We start from the raw sequence: 25,484 nt of genomic DNA on the forward strand, positions 1-25,484 counted from the left end.
GACCCCGAATGGCCCATAGGTGGCGCTACAGCAACCAAAAGTTCAAAATCACTCATAACTCTTAGACCGCTTGTCCCAGGATCAAGTGTCTTATATCGTTGGAATCCTTGGCTCAAGGCGGACAAAATGGCTATCTCCGATTTGGATGTAGGCAGGGGAAATTTTCTGCTATGTCGGATTTTGTCCAAAACCTACTTTTGCGAACTAGTCCCTGGTTTTTCGCCCGATCGGAACCAGACCAGTCTAGGACAATTCTCTGGACTCTCTAGATCAATAATTATCGAAAAAAAGTTGAACTTTTGCATTTGGGTGGCTGTAACAGGGTCATTTAGAAAAGGGGCGTGGCAAAATACACTAAAAAGCCTATAAATCCCAAATGAAAACTCAGAACTTCACCAAAATTGATGAGCATATGTGTCAGAACATGGTGAGGAAGCATGCAGAGTTTCATGGAGATCGGACCACAGGTGGCGCTATAACTGGCAAAAAGCCTTCATTCTTATTAGGGGTTCAAGCATGAAATGCTGAAACCCTATTGTAATTGTAAGGATTCGTAAAACGCATCGTGCAGGACAAACCGTAAGGCCTAGAGACTTGAAACCTGGCCAGATGGTAGGCCTCAATTTGGGGACAACCTATCAGAGTATGACCCCGAATGGCCCATAGGTGGCGCTACAGCAACCAAAAGTTCAAAATCACTCATAACTCTTAGACCGCTTGTCCCAGGATCAAGTGTCTTATATCGTTGGAATCCTTGGCTCAAGGCGGACAAAATGGCTATCTCCGATTTGGATGTAGGCAGGGGAAATTTTCTGCTATGTCGGATTTTGTCCAAAACCTACTTTTGCGAACTAGTCCCTGGTTTTTCGCCCGATCGGAACCAGACCAGTCTAGGACAATTCTCTGGACTCTCTAGATCAATAATTATCGAAAAAAAGTTGAACTTTTGCATTTGGGTGGCTGTAACAGGGTCATTTAGAAAAGGGGCGTGGCAAAATACACTAAAAAGCCTATAAATCCCAAATGAAAACTCAGAACTTCACCAAAATTGATGAGCATATGTGTCAGAACATGGTGAGGAAGCATGCAGAGTTTCATGGAGATCGGACCACAGGTGGCGCTATAACTGGCAAAAAGCCTTCATTCTTATTAGGGGTTCAAGCATGAAATGCTGAAACCCTATTGTAATTGTAAGGATTCGTAAAACGCATCGTGCAGGACAAACCGTAAGGCCTAGAGACTTGAAACCTGGCCAGATGGTAGGCCTCAATTTGGGGACAACCTATCAGAGTATGACCCCGAATGGCCCATAGGTGGCGCTACAGCAACCAAAAGTTCAAAATCACTCATAACTCTTAGACCGCTTGTCCCAGGATCAAGTGTCTTATATCGTTGGAATCCTTGGCTCAAGGCGGACAAAATGGCTATCTCCGATTTGGATGTAGGCAGGGGAAATTTTCTGCTATGTCGGATTTTGTCCAAAACCTACTTTTGCGAACTAGTCCCTGGTTTTTCGCCCGATCGGAACCAGACCAGTCTAGGACAATTCTCTGGACTCTCTAGATCAATAATTATCGAAAAAAAGTTGAACTTTTGCATTTGGGTGGCTGTAACAGGGTCATTTAGAAAAGGGGCGTGGCAAAATACACTAAAAAGCCTATAAATCCCAAATGAAAACTCAGAACTTCACCAAAATTGATGAGCATATGTGTCAGAACATGGTGAGGAAGCATGCAGAGTTTCATGGAGATCGGACCACAGGTGGCGCTATAACTGGCAAAAAGCCTTCATTCTTATTAGGGGTTCAAGCATGAAATGCTGAAACCCTATTGTAATTGTAAGGATTCGTAAAACGCATCGTGCAGGACAAACCGTAAGGCCTAGAGACTTGAAACCTGGCCAGATGGTAGGCCTCAATTTGGGGACAACCTATCAGAGTATGACCCCGAATGGCCCATAGGTGGCGCTACAGCAACCAAAAGTTCAAAATCACTCATAACTCTTAGACCGCTTGTCCCAGGATCAAGTGTCTTATATCGTTGGAATCCTTGGCTCAAGGCGGACAAAATGGCTATCTCCGATTTGGATGTAGGCAGGGGAAATTTTCTGCTATGTCGGATTTTGTCCAAAACCTACTTTTGCGAACTAGTCCCTGGTTTTTCGCCCGATCGGAACCAGACCAGTCTAGGACAATTCTCTGGACTCTCTAGATCAATAATTATCGAAAAAAAGTTGAACTTTTGCATTTGGGTGGCTGTAACAGGGTCATTTAGAAAAGGGGCGTGGCAAAATACACTAAAAAGCCTATAAATCCCAAATGAAAACTCAGAACTTCACCAAAATTGATGAGCATATGTGTCAGAACATGGTGAGGAAGCATGCAGAGTTTCATGGAGATCGGACCACAGGTGGCGCTATAACTGGCAAAAAGTCTTCATTCTTATTAGGGGTTCAAGCATGAAATGCTGAAACCCTATTGTAATTGTAAGGATTCGTAAAACGCATCGTGCAGGACAAACCGTAAGGCCTAGAGACTTGAAACCTGGCCAGATGGTAGGCCTCAATTTGGGGACAACCTATCAGAGTATGACCCCGAATGGCCCATAGGTGGCGCTACAGCAACCAAAAGTTCAAAATCACTCATAACTCTTAGACCGCTTGTCCCAGGATCAAGTGTCTTATATCGTTGGAATCCTTGGCTCAAGGCGGACAAAATGGCTATCTCCGATTTGGATGTAGGCAGGGGAAATTTTCTGCTATGTCGGATTTTGTCCAAAACCTACTTTTGCGAACTAGTCCCTGGTTTTTCGCCCGATCGGAACCAGACCAGTCTAGGACAATTCTCTGGACTCTCTAGATCAATAATTATCGAAAAAAAGTTGAACTTTTGCATTTGGGTGGCTGTAACAGGGTCATTTAGAAAAGGGGCGTGGCAAAATACACTAAAAAGCCTATAAATCCCAAATGAAAACTCAGAACTTCACCAAAATTGATGAGCATATGTGTCAGAACATGGTGAGGAAGCATGCAGAGTTTCATGGAGATCGGACCACAGGTGGCGCTATAACTGGCAAAAAGCCTTCATTCTTATTAGGGGTTCAAGCATGAAATGCTGAAACCCTATTGTAATTGTAAGGATTCGTAAAACGCATCGTGCAGGACAAACCGTAAGGCCTAGAGACTTGAAACCTGGCCAGATGGTAGGCCTCAATTTGGGGACAACCTATCAGAGTATGACCCCGAATGGCCCATAGGTGGCGCTACAGCAACCAAAAGTTCAAAATCACTCATAACTCTTAGACCGCTTGTCCCAGGATCAAGTGTCTTATATCGTTGGAATCCTTGGCTCAAGGCGGACAAAATGGCTATCTCCGATTTGGATGTAGGCAGGGGAAATTTTCTGCTATGTCGGATTTTGTCCAAAACCTATTTTTGCGAACTAGTCCCTGGTTTTTCGCCCGATCGGAACCAGACCAGTCTAGGACAATTCTCTGGACTCTCTAGATCAATAATTATCGAAAAAAAGTTGAACTTTTGCATTTGGGTGGCTGTAACAGGGTCATTTAGAAAAGGGGCGTGGCAAAATACACTAAAAAGCCTATAAATTCCAAATGAAAACTCAGAACTTCACCAAAATTGATGAGCATATGTGTCAGAACATGGTGAGGAAGCATGCAGAGTTTCATGGAGATCGGACCACAGGTGGCGCTATAACTGGCAAAAAGCCTTCATTCTTATTAGGGGTTCAAGCATGAAATGCTGAAACCCTATTGTAATTGTAAGGATTCGTAAAACGCATCGTGCAGGACAAACCGTAAGGCCTAGAGACTTGAAACCTGGCCAGATGGTAGGCCTCAATTTGGGGACAACCTATCAGAGTATGACCCCGAATGGCCCATAGGTGGCGCTACAGCAACCAAAAGTTCAAAATCACTCATAACTCTTAGACCGCTTGTCCCAGGATCAAGTGTCTTATATCGTTGGAATCCTTGGCTCAAGGCGGACAAAATGGCTATCTCCGATTTGCTCGCCCTTTAGGCGCCAATTTTGAGTAAATTGCATTTTTTTGAAAAACCTATTTTTGCTAACTTCTCCGAGGTTTTTAGCCCGATCGGAACCAAACCACTGCAAGAATATTCTCTGGAGTCTGACAATCAATAATCATCCAAAAAATTCAAAATTTCAATTAACGGTCGATAAGGGGAACCAAAATATTTGATGGCACCAGGGCCACTTTTACTGAAACGGTTATAAATTGTGAACGGAAAGAGATTTTTTTGCTGAACTTGGGATACATCTTCCTGAGCTCAATCTGAGATCACTTGAAAAAAATCGCAACAATTGGCCACTTGGTGGCACTATAAAATGGTTATAACTTGTGAACGGAAAGAGATATTTTCACAAAACTTGGGACACATGTTCATGAGCTCATTCTGAGGTCATGTGAAAAAAAATCATGACAATTGGCCACTTGGTGGCACTATAAAATGGTTATAACTTGTGAGCGGAAAGAGACATTTTCGCTAAACTTGGGACACATGTTCATAAGCTCAATCTGAGTTGACATGAAAAAAATCGTGACAATTGGCCACTTGGTGGCGCTATAACAGTGAAAAAAATCATAAAAATAGCTATAAGCGCACCCAACTGTTAGTCAACTGAAAATTGGCACGCAGTGTCTTTGTCCAGGGTGCCATGATAGTCTATGAGAACATTGGTGTATCTCAAAAAAACTCAGTATACGTCATTGGCACAATGCCTTGAAGGAGCCTTAGAAGTTTCAAGCCAGTGTTTTTTCACAGGTGTGACCTCCTAAGTCTCCTGAATCCTTGCCGAGTCCAACAATACCAAACATGCCAGGTTTCACCTTATGGTTTTTGTAAGTGTCATTTAGAGCTTTAAAAATTTGTGTTTATCTTCAAAGCCGTTAGTCCGATCGAGACAACAACAAAAAAACAAAGGAAATTTGAAAACATAGGTAAATAGCTAAACAATAATGCCAAAATGTTAAAATTATGATAGGAACTGACAAAAAAATTAATTAAATCCAACCAATTTCACCCATGGATCATTTTGATGCTCTCACATGTTTGAAACGAACAATGATGGGTTGTGGTAAAATTTGTTTTGAATTGGGACTGGCGAATCCCCGTCCATACTGTCAATGACCATTCGCAAAGACCCGCCCACTTTAGTTACTGTTGCTATGTCTGACAAGCGACGCCACTCTCACACCACACCAAGTTCTCACGCAGTGAAAAATACATGGAAATACATGCGGATCAGAGAGGAGACTGCGCGCTGTCAGACAAGTACTTTTGATATGAAACAAATGGCGCTTTTCCACTACACAGTACCAGCTCGCCTCGACTCGACTCGACTTTGTTTGGTTTTCCACTGTGTAAAAGTTGTACCTGTACCTGCTTCCAGGTACTTTTTTTCGTACCACCTCCGGCGAGGTTCTAAGCGAGTTGAGACGATACTAAAATGTGACGTGAAAACACGGCAGACTGCTGATTGGTCCGAGATAATCATCACTATTCACTGCGTCATCATTGCACACGCCAGACGGAGTATCCTGAATAAAAAACAGCAAAAACAAAAACATCCAAAAACAGCATACACTCGATTTCCTCCATTGTCCTGTGTGTGTGGCAGCGGATGTATCTCGCTTAGAAGATTAAGTCACGGCAGTTTCCTGCGGCGTCACTATGACGATCAGGTACTATTGTGGAGGTACTATCTGCAATGGAAAACGGAGCGAAAAGCGAGCCGAGTCGAGTCGAGTTGAGCTGGTACTGGTAATGGAAAAGCACCAAAAGTCTCACCTTTCAAATGTAGTCATTTTTTAGAGACATTTAAACAATAAAAACCGTTTTGTGACTCTTTAATGTGTCTGACAGATCGCTGTAGACTCGACCCATACACAAAAGAAATGTATTTGAAATATATTTTCTGAATATATTTTTGGAATATATGCAAATATTTGAAATTGGCCCAATAAATATATTTTAGTTAAATATATGTAAATATATTTAGAAATTTTAAAAGTCAACATTTTCACAAACAAACAACACATTTTCAATTTATTTTTTAGATAGACCACTTCAGCCATGGATGTGGGCATGGGAGAGCAGTGCTCAACTTCACCCACCCACATTATTCCTACTGGTCGGTGATCAAACCGGCAACCCTTCGATTATAAGCCCAAAGCCCTAACCAGTAGGCCACAGCTGCCCCTTTACTGACTTTATTGGCCTAAAATGACAATTTTATGTAGGAAACAACACACAGAATGCAGAGGGTTTTTTTTACCTATTTTTACAGAATTGAATACAGATATTTAATAGTGTGTGCATGCAGTGTTAGACACTGAGTTCTATCTATTGTTTAAGTGCACTTCACTGTTGGAGTATCATTGTTATACTTGCATCATAAATATTGTGCATATTTTCAATATTTAAATGACTTCAGGAAAGATGTCAATAAAACAACAATAAATCTAATAATTGCAGTTAGTTTTAGGTACGTGCCACCTAATATGGCCTAATAGTCCTAGGAAAGCAACTATCTGTCATTTTACATTGCAGTCATTTAAAAGTAAGTACAGTATTTATTATAGCTGTGTGTCATAATACAGTAGTGAAATATGGTAGCCTACTGTTGTGTATTGGGGAAAAGGTAGAGGAATTACTATGATCAAAATACATTTTCGACCCTTCTTTAGCAAGCTAAACATTTTATGACCATATATTTTGTCATATATTTTACATTACATGTTATAAATGTAAATATATTTCACACTTAACATCATATATTTTTGTTATATTTCAGAATATATTTCAAAATGATAAATATAAGTGGACAACGTCAATGTATTTGGAATATATGCCACATATATTTTTGACACTTTAAAATATATTTACATTTATTTCTTTTGTGTATGGGGAGGCTCAGTTAAAGCTGCTCGTGAACCGATCATCTCTTCCTTCTAGTTAATTTATAGCATTAAAATAAACATGAATGAACATAAAAGGAATGTTGTTTTAAAGTGCTAAGACGTCAGCACACTTTGGTTTTCAAATTTAAATCCTCCAATGTTAATCTACTAACTCTCCTGACTGCTTTGTGGGACAAAATGGCGGATTATGATTAGTCAGATCGCCTGTCAATCAAACTCCCTGCGAAGGGTCAATTGAGAATGCCCGTGCGCACAATCCTGATCTAATCGACAACTTTGCAGTTGCACATAGGAAAGCCCGGAAAATCCCGCTATAATGTAAGAGAGCATCTTTTTTATGTATTTGGACCTAGGCCTAACAATGTGTTATGGTGCGCTGTCACCAGTGGGTTTTTTTGGGGTTTTTTTTTGGTGAGCGTAGGCTCCTCCTGATTTTATTAATCATCTCATCTCTTATATGCTGTGTATGATCATATCCTGTCCTATTCATGGTAGACTACTCGCGGACATTGCGTCATCAAGGGGCCCGCCTTGATAATCCTACTTAAGGGCCCAGTGTTGGCTAGTTACGCCACTGAATATAATTGTCTAAACTCCTAATCAAAATGACATATTTACAACAAATTTGACACATATATATATGCACACTTTGAGTACTACTAATAAAAGTGGTGGAGATCAGGCAAGACTATAAGAAGACTCAGGCAAAAGGTGCTATAACTGTAAAAACGCTTTAAAACCATATATTTCCTATGGTAAACTGCCTGTATTGGCTGTAAATTGACTTTTTCATCTATTACGGCAGTTGTTAAATGTTTGCTAAATAAAACGTAATGTCTTTTGATGCTTATGTGCTTCAAGGCCTTAAAGGCCTTAACTGCTTGAACCCCTATAAATGCTGCTTGCAGCTTTAATTATATTTAATTTCATATAAAAGCAACAGAAATTAAATTCCATCCAGTTTATCAGCAACACTGTGCATGAGCGTGAATCCTGCGATATCCATCTCTGATCTCTCAGGTGTCAGATCCACTGCGAGAAGAGAGAACTGTCCGGATCGCCTGTTCTCAGCCGCCTTTCCACTACACACGACAAACGACAGCCGTCGGACCGGAAGTCATTCATTTCCAATGGAGAGTCGTACGGGAGCTGCGGGGAGTTCCGATCATATGCGTACATGCGGAAATTTCGGATCCGATTTGAGCTTCGGATGCGTTGAAATATCTGAACTTCTGCGGCTAGACCGTATGCGACCGGTCGACCGGATGTGATGTATTCTAATCAAAACTATGAACGCGAAGCTAGAATTACTGATATTTTAATACTTTAATGTAAACGCTATTCCTGCAAAATGACGGTTATTCATAATTATGGCTGAAAAAATATTGTTATCATTATTAAATCAATATTTATATTGATTAGCTCTATAAAATCGACTATTTTTTATATTAGACGTATTGAGGGTCATTTGTTTTGTGTGGATATATTTATGCATGCATTACATTAATTAAAATCATTCATTTTACCATTGTGAATAGCCAAGGGTAACGGTTGCTTCACGACCAATTTCAAAGTTCCGTGCGACTGACACCAGGAGGCGAAACGCGACAATCGAATGCGAATGTCGTCTGTAGTGGAAAGGCGGCTTCACTCCGTTTACCGTTAAGCCGTTTACTCTCGACTACACTTCAGTGAGGCGCATCTCAAACAAGATGTGCAGCAGTACTGTCTACCTCTGACGTAATCCCTTAATAAGAAAGGGGGTGTTTTTAAGAGCGCTCATTGGGTGATATATAAAAGTGGCCGTAGTGACGCTATGTGTGTGCGTCTTCGCTTCGTTAGAGAGGAGTCACTGTACTTCTGGCGGCGCGTGTGAATGTCCGCGAGGTAGGAGCTGTTGGCCGTGATTGAATCGTGGTCTGTTCATTTGTTGGTTTGTCATGCAGGGTTTCATGAGTCGATTGTTGTCTAAAGCTGGACTGAGGAGCTTTGTGGGATATTATATCTGTTCCCAGAAAATTTAACAGAAAAATTGACAAACAATTGAGGAAAGAAGGGAGACCATTCAATTGGTGGGTATTGCTCTTATATACTTCACAAATTTGGAGTTTGGAATTAGACATCAGTAACATGAATATTCTGTTTGGATTTCTCTCTCTACAACTCCAACAGTGCATATGTGTTAAATCAGAGATATATATTTCAGTTGAACATGTTAAACAAATGTTTCTTATTTAATTCTCTCTCTCCCTCTCCCCCCCCCTCTCCCCCCCCCCCCTCTCTCCCCCCCCCCCCCATCTCTCTCCCTCCCCTCTCTCTCTCCCTCCCCCCCCCCCCCTCTCTCTCTCCCTCTCCCCCCCCCCTCTCTCTCTCCCTCCCTCCCCCCCCCTCTCTCTCTCTCCCTCTCCCTCTCTCTCTCCCTCTCTCCCTTCCTCTCCCCCCCTCTCTCTCTCCCTTTCTCTCTCTCTCTCTCTGGTGCATGCTGGGAGTGTGTGAGGAGTTTGAGTGTTTGTTGGGAGCGAGTGCGTTTTCTTTTTCGTGCTTTATTTATTTTCTTTCGTTTATGTTTTTCCCCTCGGTAGTTCTTTTCTAGGTTTAGGCAGAGGACAGAGAAGGAAACGGCGCGGTTTTTACGTCAGACATACGCCGGTATGGAGTCTGTTCCTGGGTCAGCTCTGTCCCTCCGGCATGGTTGCAGGTGTGTGCCAGAGCCTGGTGTAACAGTGGAAGATCTGCTCGTAGTTATCGGGGAGCAGATTGGTTTTGATAATATAGTGTCGGCATCACGAATGAATAAAGCGATTGTGGTATTTTTGAAATCTGAACCGCTGGTAAATCAGTTGACTGTGAGCAGGTTATGGGTTAAAGAAACGTTTGTTGCTGTTGCTGTCGCAGGATGCTGCTGTTTCTGATATTATTGAGATGAATGATGGAAGAAAAGGAGTTTTAGAGGAGATAGTTGATGATGGAGCTCAGGCAGGAGGCTCAGAGGAGAAGTGTTCACAGTTTACTGCGATGGGATGAGAGAGGGTGAGCAGTGGTTAGGTGGAGAGGCTGATAATGATCTATATACTGTTGAGGAGATTAATGCTTTCTTAGATGAGACAAAAGGAAAATCTGGGGTTGAAGTTGATGACTATTTTCCCTGACGTTGAAAAGTTTGTAAATTCTGTGATGAAGGTAAGAAAAACGAGTAGTTATCAAGAAATCTCACAACAAAAGAGGTTCCGTCTTAAGAAGCATTTAATTACTATAAGAAAAATAGGAAGAGAAAGATTAACGAGGGGAACAACAAAACTTTTATGATGGCTTTTAACCTTTAACCTTTTTTTCTGTCTTTTTCTCCTCCTCTCTTTCATGGAATTTTTACGGGTGGGATCCCTTAATAGGCTATCAATGGGATGAGAGATGGGAGGAAGAATGTGATATTATCAGAAATGATTAAATTGAAGGATTTAAGTGTTACTTTCCTACAAGAGACCCATAGTACAGTAATTATAGCAATGAAGTTGATTGGGGATTATAGTGGAAAGGAGACTATGTTTTGAGTCACGGGACTAATTTAAGTGCCGGTGTAGCTGTCCTAGTGGAGCCAGGAAGGTGTTTAATAGTAAAGGCTGAAATTTGCTATTTAAATTTTTTGTTTGTGAATATCTATGCTCCTAATGTTGGAGCGGAACGTTTAACTTTTTTTACCAGATTAGAAAATGTAATAAAGGAAGAAAAAGATGATGTTTTTATTGTTGTGGGAGGAGATTGGAACTGTACTATTGATTTCACACTAGATAGAAATGGGGAGGAGCCTCATGCAATGTCAGCCCCCTGTTTAGCTGGTGTTGTAGAAAAGCTGTTTATCAGATGTGTGGAGAGAACATAATCCCCTTATAAAGCAATATACATGGGGGAAAGTTTGTAATGAAAACATTTCTGCTGCTCGTTTGGATCGTTTTTATTTGTCACACAATATGAGAAATAGAGTTGTCAAAGTAGATATTCATAATGCTATTTCTGATCATAAATTCATTACTGGTGCAGTTGCTTTGGCAATAAACACACAGAAAAGTTGTTATTGGCACTTTAATATAAAAGATAAGCAGTTTTGTGAAATTTTTTAATTGTTTTGGGAGACCTGGAAAACAGAAAAGAGTCTTTTTGAAAGTATTACACAGTGGTGGGAAGATGGGAAAGTGCATATAAGAGACTTTTGCCAGAAATATGCATCTCATTCCTCTTTTCAATTAAGAAAAACTTTGGAGTGGCTGGAAAGAGAGATTTGTGATATTAAAAAAAAAAAAGACTGATAATGAGGCTGATAATCTAAAAGATCAATGGACTGAGAGAAAGAATCAACTAAGCTCAATTTTAAATGAAAGAGTTAATCACAGTGTCTGAACAGCACGTTTCAAATGTCAGAGCTCAAATGTGAAGGCTGGGAGAGGGAATCCCGTGACACACACACACACACACACACACACACACACACACACACACACACACACACACACATAGACGCGTGGCCATTAATGGTATGCCAGCATCAGTGTTTTTAAACAAATGACTATTGACTTGTACACAAGTGACTTGTATGAACGCCAAGTCAGCATACAAACTGTGAGAGCACAGCGTTCATCCTATGATTTTTTTTATTTTTTGACTGAAATAGCTGTCTTATCATATTTTATATTGAGTATGTTTTTCAACGTTAGTTAGTGTGATATTTAGGAAATCCCTCTCTCACTTTCACTGCTCTGGAATGCGAGGGGGGTCTGAACTCAGCCAGAGAGAACGCGCGCATAGACGCAGGCACGCTCGCCCCCCTCTTCCTGCCGACACACACACACACACACACACATAGACGCGTGTGCCACTCTGAGTGCTCTGGTGAGCTCATTCAGGAAAAAACTGTGTTTTTGTTTTACCAGTTTTAATAATGTATTGAATTTAAAAACATTATTACGACTTTTAATAATATATTACATTTAAAACATTTTAAAAATTTTAGGATTATGATTTTAGCCCTAACACAATGTCTCATTCTGATCGCTGAATAAACCCTAGGAGTCAGAGACCGTCAGGTGGTGCTGTAAGAGAGAACCACTCTGTGATTTTATATTATATTATAAGCAAATCATTTATATACTTTTAAAATAACAGAATGTTTTTCAACCTTAGTTAGCAAGATATTTTAAAGGATGTGAAGTTGTTTGTGTGACACCCTGACCCCATTTATATACAATGTGCTCAGGAATGCTCTGGAATGCTGACACATATCCCATATCCTATATATATAACAGCGCCTTCAAACTTTCTGTCAGAATCACATGATCTAGGGCTAGCAAGGTCAATAGGGCAAACCATAACAACATATGCCGGAAAGACACCGGAAAGCCAACCTGTCAAAACACATGATCGACGGATAGGAAGGGGCAATAGGTCAATCCATAACAATACAGGCCGGAAGGACAACCGGAAGGTCAAGGTCAAAGGTCAATGACAACCGGAAGCCATCAATCATTTTGACACAAGGTCCCGTATAAGAACTACTGGGGATGTTGGACCCTCTGGTCTACTGAGTTTTCACACTCTTTCTCCTCGTGTCTCCACAACTGCTGACGATCACTAATGTGTGACGGAGCTCAGTTCCAACCCTAGACCTTATCATCAGGCAGACGACCTAGTCAGGCATGAAGATCCAGTGATACCGAAAGATCTTGACATTTTATAAGCCATAAAATCCAGGAATCAGCACTTGAATTATGTAATTTAAGTCATTTAAATTTAAGAAGAGTTGCTAAATTAATTCAGAAACAGTTCAAATGGAATATGGGCTGTGTTTCCCAAAGCATCAGTAATCAATTGGCAGCAGTGGTCTCTGTGATCTACTTAGGCTTACGAGGCTTATGGGAAAAGCAGCCCTGATCAATTCACACAATTAAATGAATCAGTAGCCTATTACATTATTATTATTTTTTTTTATTTCACCAGAAATAATAGAAATGTACTAAAAATACTGCTTTTGTTATTGTGCAAAGACATTCACGTTTTTAATATTGATGATCTGATTTCTGGACAGCTGTTTATATGCAAGGAGAGAAAGTAGATCATTCTATGGCTGATGATGAATCTTTTGCCTTATTAAGAAATGATTGAATCATTAGAGAGATTGAGGAAGATTAGGAAGATTCAGAATAATGCAAAAAGGTCAATTAGCCTGCCGACAGTGTGCTAGTTCAATATAATCAAGCTTGAGTGTTTGGCTAACCCAGATGCTTTGTACCAGTCGTGCTTTACAGTTGCTTGTGCTCAAGGTTAATGAGCATTACTGTAATGTGCTTTAATGGAAATATAATTGATCAATGCACATGCATGGCAGAGAACAGACACACTGGTCAAAGTTGGCTAATGCCCTTTTTGTGTTTCGGCTAGTTAGCAAGCTAAACAAACTGTTAATTGCTACAGACATAGCTAAATATCTTATCAGTTTTGTGTCCTGGGACTGAAATTAACACCCGCCAACCTGACAAATGTGGGTGAAAATCAACTGGGGTGGGTAACAATATCAACTTACTAGCCTATTTGGCAGGATATGATTATGTTCGACATATCTTTACATGGCTATGTTAGAACGACATGACTTTTTTTGAACGGATGTCAATGAAGGAGATTCTTCAGTAAGATGAGTTCAGTACTCAGGAGAAGAAAGGAAACAGCTGATCATTTTATGAATTGAGAGCCGGTACACTCATCCTCAGAATGCTTTAAAAGGTACATAACATACACAGTTTCACCTAATCTCATGTTAATCTTGAGTACCTATAGAGTAGTAGTGCATCCTTCATATCTCCAAAAATTGTTTAGTTTTATTATATTTATAAAAGAAAAATACAGCTTTCCGATTCTCTTCTAAAAAGCCGAGCTCCTGGAGGCGTGCCGTGGGCGGAGCTATAGAGTCGAGCGGTAGCGCTGATTTCCAGCAAAAGACAGAAATCTGATCCAGTTGTACTTACATGAATGGGGTCTTTTATCACTTGGACCGCTCCACGTTTTAATAGCAAACGATTTGCAAATCTAGCGTCGACCTGGGCCTTGTAAATAAAACATTCGTCACTGAAATGACCAGAACACACACACAACCGCACTTGCTACACTCCGTTGCTGCCCCGGAAAAACAAACTGCATCCACTGTTCCTGTAACACTGGGTTCTTTGGAAAGCTGAACACGGCAATCTTTCCCTCACAAACACACTTTTTTGGAGACATTCTTGAACAAATCCTATGCAGCGCTGCCGATGATTTCCTGTTGATGTGCGCGGTCTCGCTCTCCTCTGGTCGACGTGTGCGCGGGTGCGCTTCTTCTTCTTCTTCTTCTTCTTCTTCTTCTTGTGTTTTAATGGCGGTTGGCAAACCATTTAACGGTGCATTACCGCCACCAACTGGACTGGAGTGTGGAACGAGAGATTAAGCAGAAAAAAAATAAAAAAAATAAAATAATAATAATACTTATTAGACTCAGATTCTTTTAATTAATTCAGTTTCTTTAAGAAACCTAATTATATAACAGTATATCTGACCTGCTGTTTTCCCCAAGAGACCTGACAATGAGACGTCATGTTTTGCCTTCCGTAGTGACTGAAAGAGGTGCTCCCTATTAATATTATATTTCCTACACTGGAGAAGAACATGTTCCACTGTTTCTGGTTGATTACAATAAGTACATTTCCCAGTTGGGTGCTTACCTATTTTATACAATGAAAGGTTTAGACCTGTATGACCTATTCTCAGACGAGTTATTAAACTTTCTTCCCTCCTTTTCCAGCCCACCATCCTCCCAGCACCAACCTGTCTCTGTACATTATATAAATGCCTTCCAGTTTCACTGTTATCCCAATACCCCTGCCAAACGGACTGTGCATACTTCCTGATAATTGACTTGGCTTCTTCTTTATTTAATGGGGTTCTTAAGTCTACATGTTTATTTTTGAGTGATCCTTTGGCCAGCATATCCACCTGCTCATTCCCCTCCACAACGACATGAGCAGGAACCCAAAGAAAGCATGTGGATATACCCTTTAGCTCCATCCTGTATAACATAAGGAATATGTCATTGATGATATTGGATCTAAATAATGATTTGCCAGATTTAATACTCATAAGTGCAGACAAACTATCAGATGCAATAACAGTATTATTTGTTTCCCTCTCTTCTATCCACTGCAGGGCCAATAATATTGCAATCAATTCTGTGGTATATACTGACACATGATCCGATATTCTTTTCCTAATATATGACTCACTTGCTGGGATGTAAACTGCTGCACCTGCACGTCCTGTATCAGGATCTTTGGAACCATCTGTGAATATAAACATGGAATCTGCAAAATGCAAATCAAAATAATTCTGTACAATTCTGCTTTCAGGAAGTTTCTTTGACATATCCTTCAATTCCTGCTGTATGTCTAGGTCTACACGTGGTGTTGGGAATAACCAGGGAGGAACTGAAGACTGTATCACTGTAGAGCTGTAATCTAATTGTCTTAATCCTATGACTTCTGCCTTTGCATCACCGATCCACCCAAAACTTATGAAATTTGTCTTATTGTGTTCCCAGCAATCTATTAAAAGACTCTTGGCAGGATGCGACTCACATTGCCCCTGGATATTAACCCAATATGCCATCATTAATTTAACTCGCCTGATTCCTAACGGCATTTCTCCCATTTCAACCTGCATTGCTGATACAGGAGAAGTTTTAAAAGATCCACTACAAATTCTCAAAGCCTGAGCTTGTATTACATCCAACTTCTTAAGATTTGATTCTGCTGCTGACATGTACGCTATACATCCATAGTCCAAAACCAATCTCATTAATGCCCAGTATATATTTTGTAGGGCTACTCTACTTGCTCCCCACTCTTGTCCTGACAGACAGCGAAGTATATTTATGACCTTTTTACATTTGTTCTTGACTTTGTCTAAATGAGTATTCCATGTGAGCTTCTCATCAAACCAAACCCCAAGAAATCTAACTGTCTTAACTAGCTCAAGTGGTTGTTCATACAACTTCATGGAAATCGGCGTGACTTTATGCCTCCTTGAAAAGCAAATCACCTTTGTTTTTTCTACAGACAATTTGAATCCCCATTTATTTGCCCATTTTTCCACATCAACTATTGCAGCTTGCATTTTCTTACTGACGTGCAAAACATTACGGCCTCTTACCCACAGAGCCCCATCATCTGCGTACAAGGATTTCCCTACGCTTTGTTCAAGCTGAGAGAAGATGTCATTTATCATTATGTTGAATAGCAGTGGGCTACACACTACCTTGCGGAGTGCCATTCTCCACCTTATATACACTGGAGTATTCTGAGCCAACTCTTACTTGAATTTCCCTGTCAAACAAAAAGTTCATAACCCAATTATATATTCTACCTCCAATACCCAATGACTTCAACTTAATAAGTAATCTTTCCTTCCAGAGCATATCATATGCTTTTTCAACATAAAAAAACACAGCTATCAATATTTCTTTGTTAGTCTGTGCTTTCCTGAGGTCTGATTCTAAGCACAATACTGAGTCCATTGTATTCCAACCCCTACGAAACCCACTTTGATATGGATACAGAAGAGCTTTACTCTCTAAATAATCCGTTAAACGTTCTGTGACCATTCTTTCCATAATTTTGGATAAGTGTGACGTTAATGCAATAGGTCTACAGCTAGAAGGGTCTGACTGATCTTTTCCAGGTTTTAGAATGGGCACTATTATTGCTTGTTTCCAATCTAACGAAAGTTGGCCAATATCCCAAACTTTATTAAACAAACCCAACACCTTGTCCAGTGCACTATCTGGCATGTGTCCCAGCATTCCATAGCATACACCATCTTTCCCTGGAGTGGTCTGACGAGCACCCATAATTGCTCTTCTTAACTCAAACATATTAAACGGTAGATCCAACAGCTCTCCTGTCATCTCCCTTTTCTCTGTTATATTGGGATTCTCCATTATGATTCTTTCTCTACAGTGCCTAGCCTCATCTGTGAGATTACATGAACTATGAACCCTTTCAAATGTTTGTGCAAGAAGTTCTGCCTTTTCTAAATTATTGACCGCCAATTTGTTACCAGTATCCAACACTGGTATTTCATAATTTCTTCTAATCCCCCCATTCTTTTAATCATGCCCCACACATCTGACAGCTGTACTTCCCTTCCAATATTGTTACAATATTTCCTCCAAAAGGTTCTTTTTTGTATTCTTATTTTCCTCCTCACTAATGCCTGGGCCCTTTTATACTGGATCAATGCATCCTGAGAATGAAGTTTCTTGAGCTCTCTAAATGCTTTATTCCCGGCCTTTATGGCTTTACTACAGTTATCATTCCACCAGGGTACACTCTTAGTCCGTTTAGTTCCATTACTCTTAGGAATAGTTTCCTCAGCAGACTGAATAATCTCCTTAACTATTTTACTATTAATTATATTTACATCTGTCTGATTCTCCTCCTTAAGTTTACAAAATCTATTAGCACTAATCTTTTGGAAAACTTCCCAGTTAGCATCTCCCAATTTCCATCTAGGAATTTTCTTTCGCTTTTCATAATAACCTTCCATGCCAATTTTCGTTACCACAGAATAATGATCACTTCCTATTGTGGTGTGCGGGCACGCTTTTCCGAGAGAAATGCTCATATAAGGAGTTCCACTCTCGTCTACGTCATTAGATCCACGATCGAAAAAAAAACAGCCGAAACTTGTACCAACCCAGAAGTAAGATTTTCGCCACCGACATTCTCCGTTATTCGTCCAAAATATTATTTTTAAACTTTGGCCATGTTTAGCATGAGAATCCATCTCTTTAACACTGTAAACAACTCTGAATACATGAAACACCATTGTACCCCCCTTTAACCATTTACTTTGTAGCGAGTTATATTTGGAGTTTACAATGGAATAAATTCTGTTTTAAAAGAGAAGCCACAGAATTTTGCAACAAGTGTTCACTTTATGATTCATTTATTTCTATGATATCCGTAAACAATAATTGAAAGCAATTCAGTTATTCAAAATGTAACATGTATGTTCTGTGTTTCCCCCTTCATTGTGTTTCTGGTTTAGTCCCTGTGACCTAGTTTCCCCAGTCAGTGTAATTAGTCATTTCATTCACCTGTGTCCAGTTAATTACCTGATTAAGTTCCTTTGTGTGCCCTTGCATTTATAGCCTGTGTTCTCCCTCATTCTTCATCCGTTCTCATCTATGTTATAGCGTGTTATGTTTCCTAAGTTTTTGTTATTAAAAGATCCTGTTTCCTGTTCCTCTTCGTCTTCGTGTGCTTGCTACCACGTTACATGACACATAATCAGATTTTATAATAAATATATCTAAATCTGTTTTATATCTTATATTTTGGTTTGGTATAATTGGTATAATCCCAACATAGATTATACAGCGTGCTTATGTTTAAAATGTTTTACTTTAGGAATGTTGAGCAAATCTTTTATTTAACAGTATTCGATCTACCAATCTAGTTGCTGAAGCCACTGTCTCGTATTGATGAGGTGGTCCTATAAGGTCCTGTGTTGTACAGCCAACTCGTTTGGCACAAAAGCAGATCCACCAATTATTTTGTTCCTGTTACCATGAATGTATGTGACAGCTCTGGCTACTGTGGACGAGAAAATCTTGCAATGTAGTTGCTCAGGGTCAATTGCAATTGATGAGACTACAAAGGATGGTAATTATGAAAATGCAGTCCTGGGAAGAAGTGTGTTATTGAAGGCATGCATGTAATTCAGAAGTGTGTGCCAGAAGGATGAAGACAATCATGTTAATGCGCAGTACATTCATATTGTGAACTTAGGCCTAGTCCACACGGACACAGGTATTTTTATAACCGGAGGTTTTCCTCCTGCGTTTTAAAAACAAATCCCGTCCACACATGCTCAGTTTAAAAGAAATCTCCGCCTTCATGAAAATGCAAAAACACATCATCACACACTGTCAAAAGCATGCCACACCAGCAGGTGGTGATCGTAAAGCCACGCTGGCCAATCAGAAGCCTGAATCAGAAGCAAAAACCCCGGTTTTACTGTATACACGACAACACTGCAACCGGCGTTTCTGAAAATCCTCACCCTGGCAGGGGTTTTCAGAAATGTTCGGTTTCAGTGACCTGATACTGCGTTTCCGTGTGGACGAACGGCCGAACCGCGTAAAAAAGTCACGGTTATAAAAATACCCGTGTCCGTGTGGACAAGGCCTTAAGAGCACACAAACCAACCGCTAAGAAAAGCAGCAGAAGGAGAAACAACCATGCAAACGTGTGCAGCGTGACTCACATATTTTATGTCTATGGAGATGGATCAAAATATGTATGGATTTTTTTTTTCTGTTCCTCATTAAAGGGTTAGTTCACCCAAAAATGAAAATTCTGTGATTAATTGCTCACCCTCATGTCGTTCCAAGCCCGTAAGACCATGTCCAGAAAGGTAATAAAAACATCATCAAAGTAGTCCATGTGACATCAGTGGGTTAGTTTGTTAGTTTTTGAAGCATCGAAAATACATTTTGGTCCAAAAATAGCAAAAACTACGACTTTATTCAGCATTGTATTTTCTTCCGGGTCTGTTGTCAATCCGGGTTCACGACTCCGCAGTGACGCTGCTGACGTAAGACGGTGCTGACGTGTTATCTGGTGACACTAATATCTCGTCACTAACAGCGCCGCCTAACTGACGTCAGAGGAGCACAACTGCAGGCGACAAGTCACTCACTGGGTATATGGACGTCTCACTCTGCGGATATCTGGAAGATTGGTCAGTTAAGTTTTACTTTTATAATTAGATTTTAGGATTTTACGCTATAGTGTACATAGCTTTTAGTGTGAAACGACAGTGGAAGTTTAGACAGCGAACGTTTTAAAAACACCGTTATAGTTGGATCTGCTCTCTACCCCGCTGCTTAACGTTACCAACATTTTCAAGTCTTAACGCAGTGACTTAAAGTTGCTGTAGCACTGAGGATGTCAAAAGGGACAAATACAATTGCACCCCCTTTAAATTTTGAACTTGGTAAAGACATTATTTGTATTACTGGATTGCACTGTGTTAATTTTGGTTAAACTCAGGTTCGTCAGCAGGGGGCACCCAAGAGTTACACTCAGGGCCGGTTCTAGACATTAGGAGGCCCTAACCTTTTTATTTATACATTTAATTTTAAATTTGGTATATTTTTACTTACACAGTACATAAGTTTGGACACATTACTATTTTTACTGTTTTTGAAAGAAGTATCTTATGCTCATCAAGCCTGGATTTATTTGATCAAAAATACAGAAAAATAATTATAGCTAGTGAAATATTATTAAAAAAAATTTTTTTTTACTATTTTACTTTACTTTAAAATATATTTCTGTGATGCAAAGCTGAATTTAGTGTCACGTGATCCTTCAGAAAACTTCACTTCACTATCACTTTTTATATATTTAACACATCCTCGCTGAATATTCCTGTTTTTTCTTTATTTTTGATCAAATAAATGCAGGCTTGTAGAGCATAATAAGAAACTTCTTTCAAAAACATTAAAAATAGTAATGGGTCCAGACTTTTTACTGGTACTGTATATTAATTAAACTTTATCTAAGGTAATCTTAGATTGCTGTTATTTTGCTGTTTTATTCAGTTTATTCACAGTTCCAGAATACCACTCCAGTAGATGAACATAAGTGCTTTTATAATTTTTTTCATAGCTGGGGTATGGGCAGGATTTCTCCCTCCCATTTAATCAATATTGACTGCAGATATTGTCATATTATTAATATCAGTGATATGATATTATGTATTGCATTATTACCTTAAATATGCTATACACAAATCAAGTGGAAGAGAAAGACACGATCTGAGCAGAAAAAGAAAAATCTAAACTGATATTATTGTCGTAAGTAGCCTATGATGTCAGGGTATAATCTAATCATCAGCAGGATTTAGAAGATAGACCCATTAGACCCCGAAGCCGCCGCCAGGCGCCGCCATTTGCGCCATTTAGAATTTCAGCCGCCGCCAGCCAATAATTTCGTAAGCCAAATTGAGCCGCCATCTGATAAAGTTTGGCTGAGCCGGCTAGAATTATTTGCATCAAATAATAATTATATCACATAGAGACATACACACACGAAATATATAAACAATACACGAGATCTATTTTCCCACTGTATTCATAACAGCAGTCTTGTGCTCGTTGCTACGATACACAGACTCACAGTGAACTGACGACCAATTAAAATTGCTCGTTTTCCATACAGAAGAAGCAATGCATTTTTTTTTCGCACTGAGGTGAAATGGCGGAAAGAAGCAAGCAAGGTAATTTTGATCTCACTTCTCACATACTTTCCTAATTCCTACTTACTTTTTTTTTTTTTACTTAGGCCTAACGTTACCCAGACTTTTGTTAAATCTTCAGGGCACGGTTGCACAAACACCTGAAACAAAGATTGACGTTATGAACCAAATATTCTGGAACGGAGAGATTTATAGCACTGAACGTGATATTACTGCAGTAACAAACCACCGTTTCTAATTCACGACGCATGCTTCAGTGTACATTGAAGTGAAATGTGCAAAACTTTGTCCATAATAATACTGATAACAGTGTGTGTTTATATTAAGGCGAGACACAGCAGGCAAAAAAATTTTTTTTTTTTTTACTGGTCAATTTTGAGATTTTTGGATATTTGTCTTCAAATACATGTCTTCTTTCAGACTTGTGGTGAAAAAAAGTCCGAAATACACAGTAGGTCTTTATTTTACTACACTTCGTCTGTTTGCGTCTGTAGATTTCTCATACATTCAACAAAAGTTTGCGTTCTTAATCAACATCTCCGCGATCTCTTCCGTCACCCTCTCATCACATGCATCGTTAGGCAGCTCTCTCTCTCTCTCCTGTACAATGCTGTCAGATCCAAATATGGTCATTTCCTTTTTATCAGCAACCAATCTTGAAAGTAAAAAAGACTGAATGCGCGATCTTCATTGGCTGATGATAAATCTTTAAAGCCCGTTTTCTCAAAATGACCTTTCTCTCATACTCCAAGTCCGAAATCTCCACTTCAGTAGTACCTAGTTATATTATGAAGACATTTACAGAGGGATTTGTAAATATATTATTCCTAGCCTGATATATATACAATTTTATTCCAAAAAACATGGCTTCAGCCATTTGCAGCTATGAAAAGTTTGGCGGCTGCAGCAGCCATTTAGGTTTTGGCTGAGCCGGCTAGCCAGCCAATAACTTCATCAGCCAGCCATTATTCTCAAAACAAATGGCTTCGGGCTCTAAGACCCATAGATATGAGATCCTTTATTTGAAACATTTAAAAATGTTGTAGTGTGTTGGCTTTTTAACTTTGAAGCTGTGCTTCTTTGCGTGCCTATTTAGGCTTTTGCTTCGCAGCACCTGATGGATGCGTTCGTTACACAAACGGAAACATTAATTGGTTTAACTGCAGATGAGTGACAATTCAACAATATCCAATTAACAATGAGGCTAGTATTTCTGCCATCTTGACTGGTGGACTATATATATATTGTTAAGTGAACATGCAATTTATTCTATTAGAACGCCTCATATATATATAGGCTGATATGATATTAATCACCATTGTAGTTTTAGAAGTGAAATATATATGCAATTTATTCTGTATTAATCGGTGACCTTCATATATAAAGTATGTATGTTACTAACTAACTGTATAACCAAGTAGAATAGAGTGTTGTATAAGAAAAGACACTGTAGCTTGTTTTGTAAAAGTCTTTTATTTGTGTATCCGGTTTATTAAGAACAGACAATGCAACTTGTTTTGTAAAAGCCTTTATTGTGAAATTGTTTTATTAAGAAAGACAATGGAGACGATTTTGTAAAGGTCTTTATTATTGAACTGTTGTGTTCAGAGAGACACTGTATCTTGTTATTGTAATAATCTTTATTGTAATAATGCATGCAATAATGTACTCATGTTTAAGCATTTAATCAATAGATAGAAGTAACATTAAGTAGTGAAAAGCATGTAACTTAGCAAAGTAGAAATGGCAAGCATTACCCGTTTGATGAGGAGCATGAGACGCAGGAGAAAGGCAGAGGGTCCAGAGCAGCAAACAAAGGAGAACAAAGGAAAGAGCTTTATATATGGAGTTACAAGGGGGTTTCCAGAACGGAGGACAGTTCAACACTTCGGATTGGACAGATTGTCTGTAAAGGACTGAACCTGTGCGGAGGGCGTGTGGACTATAAAAAGTATTGTAAAGAATGTCAAAGTCAGACGCTGTTTCACCAAGGACGGCCTCTCCGGTGTTAGATGCCTTGCCATTGCGCCTCATGAAGATGAAAGCTTGTAAATTATTTGGTTTTGATTTACTTTTATTTTATATATTAGTACCTTTTATGTAAACTAGTTAACCTGTATTTAATAAAAATTACATTTAATTGAAATTAAGAAGCTCGCCTGCCTTAAGTCTCTGTTTTACCAAATATTGAGCTGAACTAAACCACGGAGCAGTCTTTCGACTGAATTGTAAGTATGGAAATTTATATACTTATTGTTTAGAACGAATTCGACTGACTTTACCTAACCTGAGAATAAACAAAATAAGGTAGAAGGTGTCTATATTTAAGACCCAAACAAGGGGTTAAATTAAGCACCATAAAACAATAGGTAACGATGATCATTCATCATTTCATGACGACAGACGCAACACGACACTGTCATTATTTTTACGCCAGCTAGTTGCAACACCACAAATGCAACACTCTAAAGTGTGGTGAATAAGCATATATGAAAGCTGTCTGAAAGCTCATGTGACAATGAAGAATTAAGTAATGGCAGTTTTAATTTTTGCTGCACTATCACAGGAATAAATTGTGTGTTACAGTGTAGTATCAGCAAGATTTTTTTTTTAAATGTATAAGTATTTCGATATATACTGCTGTTTTTGCACTCTTTGGAGCCTTTTTCTATCTACTTACCTATCATACTATCTATCTGGATATCTATCTATGAAATTGTATGTACTGCTTCTATCTATCAATCAGTCTATCAAATAATCAATCAATCTTTTTTAATATATATATTTAAAAAAAAAAATGTACCTACCAAGGGAATCAAGGGCAAGGCTCTTGCCGTTCTCGGGTCCAACAAAGTATCTTGAATCCAGGAGTTCTTTCATCAGTAGCCTGAGAAACTCCCGGGTAGGACCACCAGTATCAACAGACCCCTCCCCTGTTCCACACGAATCCACAAATACGATATCGAGTTGTTTATGTGGATTGAATGCTCGTCTGTTGAATGTCCTCAAAGCACATTGTAGCACCCTGGACCTTACTACATTTACGCAGTTTGCTATGGGTCCAGGCTCAACCAGATCAACAGCTGACTGTAGACCTAGGAGCAGCCTCCTCAAGTCATGCCTGCAAAACAAAGTACAGCAATGTTATCCAAGTTGTCATAAGTATGTATTTAAAATGTTAAATAATAAGCAAGTCTGAAAAATACACCACCACACCACAGTGCTCTTGGGAACCTTCAGTGCATGTTGTGTAGCCTTCCCCAGATCTGTGCCTTGCATCAATCCTGTCTATGAGCTATGCAGGCAGTTCCTTTGACCTCATGGTTTGTTTTTTGCTCTTACATGCGATGTCAGCTGTGAGGCCTGTTATAGAGGTGTGTGCCGTTTCAAATCATGTCCAATCAATTTAATTGACCTTTCTGAATGCACTGCATAGGCTTCAGCAAGCTCTCAAGCTGTACTCTTGTACTGTACAGTGACAAACTGAATACATCAGTGACACTGCAGTTCCACTGCTAATTATCACATACAATGAGGGCCAAACAATTGTAGTTTGTAGTAAAAAAACCATATTACCTAGTATCACTCACTGCTGTGCTGGTCGAGGTAGAGTTGGAGACGGAGGCCGGAGAGTGCATAGAGTCAAAGGAAACCATTGGGAAAGTGTCCATGGAGGCAGAGGGAACAGTCGAGTTGGAAGGAATGGCTGCTTCAGCTCCAGCAGGTGTTAAATTGTCAAAAGAGTCAATTTAAAACACATTGAAAACATTGGGTTACTTTAAAGCACAAAAGAACATAACCAGCCCTATAAAATATCTACAAAATGTATGATTATAAATGATCCATAGGTATCATTGTCTTACATACATTAGAAACTACACAACTGGAATGTGAAACAACTCGTGTTACTGATGCACAGATGATTGTAATATCTGCTGAGAGTGCAGATAATCCGTGGGTTAGACAGGCCAACTCATACAAAATAACATTTCCACTAATTCTGGTCATGGGTGGTCAAGACAAACTATTATGAATGTAAATATTACCTTTACTCTCTAAAATGAAATAAGTTTAAATAGGATTTCAGTAAGGTGGCTCTCTCAAGCCAACTTAATTAAAGTAACAGAGATTGTTTAGGCTTTACAGCAGCTCTAGAATAAAGTTATTGTCCAGATAAAGCAAGTTT

At 39.4% G+C, this 25,484-nt stretch overlaps 1 protein-coding gene and 1 long non-coding RNA gene across 2 annotated transcripts in view; both read right to left on the reverse strand.

Moving 5' to 3' along the window:
• The window catches only part of LOC311291902 (uncharacterized protein), a 322,068-nt gene that overhangs the window by 45,117 nt on the left and 251,467 nt on the right, over positions 1-25,484 (reverse strand). The gene's annotated exons all lie outside the window — the stretch shown is intronic.
• LOC311291917 lies at positions 24,200-25,248 on the reverse strand. Its single transcript, XR_014627630.1, has 3 exons — positions 24,875-25,248; positions 24,515-24,661; positions 24,200-24,419 (listed from the first exon to the last, which is right to left on the reverse strand). It is a non-coding gene; the product is annotated as an uncharacterized lncRNA (long non-coding RNA).

The sequence above is a fragment of the Rutilus rutilus genome (assembly GCF_951802725.1).
Source record: "Rutilus rutilus genome assembly, chromosome: 6".
NCBI classification, from domain to species: Eukaryota; Metazoa; Chordata; class Actinopteri; order Cypriniformes; family Leuciscidae; genus Rutilus; species Rutilus rutilus.